Here is a 7353-nt window from a genome sequence, read left to right on the forward strand (position 1 = left end):
GATGGCCTCCCCCCTAGTTGGTTCCTCGACATATTGGTCTAGAAAACCATCCCTTATGCACTCCAGGAAATCCTCCTCCACCGTATTGCTTCCAGTTTGGTTCGCCCAATCTATGTGCATATTAAAGTCACCCATTATAACTGCTGCACCCCTAATTTCCTGTTTGATGCCCTCCCCAACATCACTACTACTGTTTGGAGGTCTGTACACAACTCCCACTAACATTTTTTGCCCTTTGGTGTTCTGCAGCTCTACCCATATAGATTCCACATCATCCAAGCTAATGTCTTTCCTAACTATTGCATTAATCTCCTCTTTAACCAGCAATGCTACCCCACCTCCTTTTCCTTTTATTCTATCCTTCCTGAATGTTGAATACACCTGGATGTTGAGTTCCCAGCCCTGATCATCCTGGAGCCATGTCTCTGTAATCCCAATCACATCATATTTGTTAACATCTATTTGCAGTTAATTCATCCACCTTATTACGGATACTCCTTGCATTAAGACACAAAGCCTTCAGGCTTGTTTTTTTTTTAAAAACACCTTTTGTCCTTTTAGAATTTTGCTGTACAGTGGCCCTTTTTGTTCTTTGCCTTGGGTTTCTCTGCCCTCCACTTTCCCTCATCTCCTTTCTGTCTTTTGCTTTTGTCTCCTTTTTGTTTCCCTCTTTCTCCCTGCATTGGTTCCCATCCCCCTGTCATATTAGTTTAACTCCTCCCCAACAGCACTGGCAAACACTCCCCCTAGGACATTGGTTCCGGTCCTGCCCAGGTGCAGACCGTCCGGTTTGTACTGGTCCCACCTCCCCCAGAACCGGTTCCAATGCCCCAGGAATTTGAATCCCTCCCTGCTGCACCACTGCTCAAGCCACGTATTCATCTGCGCTATCCTGCGATTCCTACTCTGACTAGCACGTGGCACTGGTAGCAATCCCGAGATTACTACTTTTGAGGCCCTGCTTTTTAAATTTAGCTCCTAGCTCCTTAAATTCGTTTCGTAGGACCTCATCCCTTTTTTTTTTAAACCTATGTCGTTGGTACCAATGTGCACCACGACAACTGGCTGTTCTCCCTCCCTTTTTAGAATGTCCTGCACCCGCTCCGAGACATCCTTGACCCTTGCACCAGGGAGGCAACATACCATCCTGGAGTCTCGGTTGCGGCCGCAGAAACGCTTATCTATTCCCCTATCACTATCGCTCTCCCACTCTTTTTCCTGCCCTCCTGTGCAACAGAGCCAGCCACGGTGCCATGAACTTGGCTGCTGCTGCCCTCCCCTGAGGAGTCATCCCCCTCAACAGTACTCAAAGCAGTGTATCTGTTTTGCAAGGGAATGACCACAGGGGACCCCTGCACTACCTTCCTTGCACTACTCTTCCTGCTGGTCTTCTCTTCCCTAGCTGGCTGTGGACCCTTCTCCTGCGGTAAGACCAACTCGCTACACGTGCTACTCACGTCATTCTCAGCATCGTGGATGCTCCAGAGTCGATCTCGGGAGGGGGGGGCAACTCATTTATTTTTCCTCTGCGCATGGGCAATGAAAAAAAACTGCACATGCACAGTAATTCGGCCGGGGATAGCAGCGGGTCCAGTCGGCTGCCTGGAGGATTGTGAGAAGGTTGAAGAAGATTATTTGTCTGATAATTGTGCCTACAGTTTTGATTTTTAAGGATTACCAGGACTTCAGGAACATCTTAGAAAATTTTGGGACAATTAGGGCGTCAAAGGAAAAGATAGAGAAGAATTATTTATTATTTGAATGCTTACAGTTCTATCATCGAGGGAGTAGCTGCAATGGTAAGTTTTTTTTAAACATTTATTTTAGTTTTGAAGTTATACAAGGTTCCATGAAGTTTCTCTAAAATAGGTCAGGAGTCCATTCGGCCAGGGGTAGGAACGGGCCAGCACAGCTTTCTTTAACTGCAGACAAGGGTTTTTCCTACAGTGTTTAGTGTCTGTGTGCCGATTTTTTAAATATCGCTAAGCAGGAAACTTGGCCATATGTCCCGAAATGGCACGTACTGTATTTTTCAACGCCCACCAGCTCTAGAATGTATGGCGTCAAACATTCTGGCGCTGGTAGTCGATGCCAGCAGTCGACGCCGGCGTCCCGTAATTGGGGAACCTCTAAACTAAACTTCTGCGCCAGAAAAAAAAACACGGGTGCCGTTTCGGTGCTGGGCAAAATTCAGCCCTAAAAAGAGGAAGATTGAAGACTGGATTGCAGGGACTTGAAATCCTCAGCACTCCTGCCATATTTATAAACCATGCAACTCCTTTAATGAAAACTGGAGAAAATATTTTCCCCCTGCAGTGAACACGTCAGTTCCAGGTTTGATAGATGCTAATAACAAAACACATTTTAAAAAGTCTGATTATGTTCAAATAATCAGGTGAGACCAAGGGGCTATGTCTCAGAGCCAACAAACGCAAAGATATTTGTTTAAAGTTAGCGTTTGAGAAACTAGATAAATACATTATCACTGCTTTTAGTAATCAGCAGTAACAGGAATAAACAAAAATAACTGAACGTCCCAAAGCGCTTTACAGCCACTTTTGTATAGTACTTTCTGAAGTATAGTCACTGCTGTAATTTGAGAAACAGAGCAGCCAATTTGCACACAAACAGCAATGAGATATTGACCAGATAATCTGTTTTATTGATGCTGGTTGAGGGATAAATATTGGCCAGGGCACCAGGGAGAACTCTCCTGCTCCTCAATTGAGTGCCAGGGGATCTTTTACTTCCACCTGAAAGGACAGACATGGTCTCATCCCAAAGACGGTGCCTCGTACAGTGCAGCACTCCCTCAATACTGCACTGAAATGTCAGCCTGGATTATGTGCTCATGTCTCTGGAGTGGGACTTGGAACGCTCAACCTTCGGACTCCAACGCAAGAGAGCGACCACTGATTCATGGTGATGCATTACCTATTTCAATTTCACATTTGCACAAGTCAAGAAATGCCATGGTTACTGTTCTACTGTTTGAGATGGTGGTGATCTAAAACAGTAATTATACTTTTTAAAATGTATGTACCAAAAGAGAAAATAGAACTGGAAATATAAATAATCTAAGTTTTATGGAGAAAATGTACACACACCCACGTATTCAAATGAATACATTGAAAATTAATTTACTCAATTGAGAAATCTACCAACCACAAACAAAATAAACTTTCCAAAACTGTCCTGTTAAACAGCCTTGAATGTTATCAGCAGACTTCATTCGTTATTACAAAATGCATAAACCAGTTCGGCATGCTCTGAACTTCCACAGGTATCCAGCATTTTACAGGGAAAAACAAATCAACTAATCAATTTTCTTTATCTGTATGACATGTACCTTTTATGAGGAAGTGGCACCTTTATTTTACAAATCCCAACATTTCTTTTTAATTTTCAGCCAGATTTTAAATGCTACTTCTCACCTATCCCCAACTCACAAACCAAACAGCACTCTTCACCTGAAAGCGCATTAGGTAACCTACTGTAAGGTATTTTCAATAGAAGGCTGCACCCAGTTCATCGCGTTACAGCAAAAGTAGTCAGGAGGCTCATCTGCTGATTTTCTACCTTTCACCCTAAACTATAGGGAAGGTGTTAGCCTCCCTCTGGTATTTCCCTCAACAAAGCAGCGAAGACCAGAGATGCCCGTGAGAGACCAGATGATGCAAACTTGCATGCTTCCATATTACAAAGTGGCACAACGGAGCATCAAATTGTTGCATTTTGAGTAATTTTCACATTAGCCATATCTAATAAAAAATGCAAATCATAGAACCCCTCATCCTGCTAAAAAGTACAACTCACATAATATCAGCAAGTAATACAATCAGACATCAATGCCCGATTGAGCTCCTGTCAAAAAAGATTAAGAAACTATTAGTTAACTAGAACACCGCTATTCAAGAAAGGAGTAAGAGAGAAAACAGGGAACTATAGACCAGCTTGCCTGACATCAGTAGTAAGTAAAATGCCAGAATCTATTCGGGATGTGGCAACAGAACACTTACCACAGCAACTTATAATTATATAGCACCTTTCACGTAGTAAAACGTCCCAAGGCACTTCACAGGAGTGTTAGAAGACAAAAAAAAAGACACCAAGCTACATAAGAAATTACAGCAGATGACCAAAAGCTTGGTCAAAGAGGTAGGGTCTTAAAGGAGGAAAGAGAGGTAGAGGTTTAGGGAGGGAGTTCCAGAGCTTAGGGCCCAGGCACAGCCACCGATGGTTGAGCAGTTATAATCAGGGATGCAAACTTAGAAAATCATAATATGATTGGGCAGAGTCAACGTGGATCTATGAAAGGAAAATCATGTTTGACAAATCTGTGGCAGGTGGAATATAATGTGGAAAAGTGACAAGTTATCCATTTTGGTAGGAAAAATAGAAAAGTAAAATATTTTTAAATGGAGAGACTGGGAAATGTTGGTATTCAGAGAAACCTGATGTCCTTGTACACAAATCACAGAAAGTTAACATACAGGTACAGAAATCAATTAGGAAAGCAAATAGTATGCTAACCTTTATTACAAAGGGATTGCTGTACAAGAGTAAAAATCTTGCTATAATTATAAAGGGCCTTTGTGAGACCACACCTGGAATACTGTGTACAGTTTAGGTCTCCTTACGAAAGGAAGGATATACTTGCCTTACAGCAGGTGCAACAAAGGTTCACTTGACTGATTCCTGGGATAAGGGGATTGTCCTATAAAGAGAGATTGAGTAGATAATGCCTATATTCCCTACAGTTTAGAAGAATGAGGAGTAATCTCAATGAGACACATAAAATTCTTAAATGGCTTGACAGGGTAGATGCTGGGAGGATGTTTCCCCTGGCTGGGGAGTCTAGAACTAGGGGTCACAATCTCAGAAGGGGTCAGCCATTTAGGACAGAAATGAGGAGAAATGTCTTCACTCAAAGGGTTGTGAATCTTTGGAATTCTCCATCCCAGTGGGCTGTGGATGATCAGTCGTTAAGTATATTCAAGACAGAGATTGATTTCACCAAATTTACCCTGGCTTATTGGGCCATCCTACACCCGATTTTCTCGTGTTTTTTGATGCTAACAGAAGGTTAAAACAAAAAAAACAGGAAAAAAAACAGGTCCTTAACGAATAAAATTCAAAAAGGCTACTCAATTTTAGACAGACTAACAGCCCACATCTCTTCTTAGCAATACAATAGTTAGCACTTAAAATAAATTCTCCGACAATATGAGCCGACTTTCAACTGCTGGCTGCCTATTTCCCACCATGCAAAACAGGCAACCGGTAGGGGTAAGTCAGGTGGGCACCTCACACACCTGATGCCTGTCCACTTTAAGCCCATTTTGGGCACAGGTTGAAAGTCTGGCCCTATACTTTTTGTTTCCTATGTAACATACATGCCTTTAGACATTCTCCTTGGGTTTGGCAAAAAGAATTCTAAGATTTGGAAAATTATAAAGACATCCTGTTTTAACATAACTCGGTATTGAGTAACATTAAAAATATTAAATTTTAAACAAAATTACAGAAATGAAAATAACTGAATGTACACAAGAGCAATGTGCTTTTAATTTTCTACAGATTTCAGTCAGGTTTTGTTAATTGTCCAGATATACAGGAATTTTAAAAATTGCAGCTTTAACAGTTACATTGTCTGAACAATCCTCTTGCAGTATTACCTTATTGCCATCCCAAACTGTTTTACCCATAAACTTACCACGGCTGATGACTTTAATCAGACTACACCCTCCCTAATGGTGGTAGCTCATACTGTGCAAATACAGCAGTCTCAGGAAAAAGAAAATGTGTCCTTTAACTGTGCTGGCTAATTTGAACAGCTAGTTAATTTAACTTACACATTTCATTTCTGATTATGTCATTTGATCCCAATTACGGATAACTAGCGTGCTTTAAGCATACAGCGTGCAACCTGAAACAATCCTAAAACTGAGATGCCTTACGTCATTGTTAGCCAATAGAAAACAGTCATGAAAACAAAACAGTGGTGGCAGAACAAAACCAAGAACAAAATACAGACCCTACAAAATCAGTGAGGAACATGGGTGGAGCCAACAGATAAACATCAAAAAGAGATCAAGACAGTGAGTTAGCAAGCGAAGCAAAATCAATTCCTTGCTGAAATATACATTTCCTGCCCATGGAGACGGGCAGCAAAGCAAGCTGGGAGCTGGAGTACAGTGACATTCTGCACATTCATAACCGGTGCACTAAATACACTTGCTCAGGATTGGACTCGATTAAGTTAGAGCAGAATAAAATAAGTCAGCCACATGCACAGTGCTGCGCTTTCAGTCTTTGCATCTTAATTGCATGCATGCATTTTTGTTTGCAATGCTTAGGATTAGTAATATTTGCAGGATTAGTAATATTTGCAAAAAAAAGATTGCAATTTATAATCGTCAAAAAAATGTTCGCCCCTTTTACCCGCAGCCATTCGGGGAGAGCAGGCTATCCGGGGAGAGGCTGGGTTGCAGGAGTTTGCAGCGGCTCCCGGGGTTGGCATTGCACAGACGGGGAAGCATGTGCAGTGCCGGGCTGAGGCTGGTGGAGAAGATGGGCTCCGAGTCGCGGCCCCCCTCACCCGTCTCCGGACCCCACCGCCACCTTCCCCCTCAAACAGCTGTGTTAACGCCCCGCCCGGGGGGCACCAGGCGCACACAACGCCGCTGCGCTCCGGGGAATGGGTTGGCTCACCGTGTGTCAGCAGGAGGGAAGGCTGAAGAGAGAGACGGACGACGGACGGACGCCGCCGCGGCCTAGCTTCCCGCCTCAGCCGGAGCCCTAAGAGTGTGAGAGAGAAAAAAAATCGCAGCCGACAGGCTATAATCCCCACACACTCACTCTCGCTCTCTCCACGCTTCACTTTCGGCCACCCGTCGCTTTTGCTGAAGGAGGAGGAGAAAGGTAAACAAGCCGCCGAGCGGCTCTTACCCGCCGCAGCTCCCCAGCGACGTCATTCACCGCTTCGGGCCGGGCCGCCGCTGTAAACACTGGCCGCGCGTTACCCCGCCACTGCGCGTGCGCCCACAGCTAGCGCAAGTTTAAAGGGACACCCTCCTCCCCTCTCTGCTTGGCTGCCTGCTGCTGCTGCTGCTACTTCCGCTCAGTTTCCATTTAAAGGGACATCATCATCCCAAGACTTGCTTCCACTCTAACAATGAATTCTCAGGTGCTTGTTTTCCTATTTGCACTGTGAGAGGGGAGGGGAGGGGAGGGGAGGGGGGAGGAGGGAGGAGGGGAAGGGGGAGGGGAGGGGGGAGGAGGGGAAGGGGGAGGGGAGGGGGGAGGAGAGGGAGGGGGGAGGAGGGGAAGGGGGAGGGGAGGGGGGAGGAG

General features: G+C 44.3%; 1 protein-coding gene across 9 annotated transcripts in view; it reads right to left on the reverse strand.

The window, feature by feature from the left end:
* LOC139232470 (rab GTPase-activating protein 1) overlaps window positions 1-7029 on the reverse strand; it is a 275160-nt gene extending 268131 nt beyond the window's left edge. For 3 of the 9 annotated variants that reach the window (XM_070862711.1, XM_070862715.1, XM_070862709.1), the window contains exon 1: window positions 6715-7015. The gene's annotated coding sequence lies outside the window, so the exon portion shown is untranslated. Of the gene's footprint in view, window positions 1-6714 lie in introns of all 9 variants that reach the window. The other 6 variants (XM_070862712.1, XM_070862710.1, XM_070862713.1 and 3 more) reach the window with 5 other exon arrangements.
* Window positions 7030-7353: the final 324 nt, after the last annotated feature.

This window comes from Pristiophorus japonicus, chromosome 20, assembly GCF_044704955.1.
Source record: "Pristiophorus japonicus isolate sPriJap1 chromosome 20, sPriJap1.hap1, whole genome shotgun sequence".
NCBI lineage: Eukaryota > Metazoa > Chordata > Chondrichthyes > Pristiophoridae > Pristiophorus > Pristiophorus japonicus.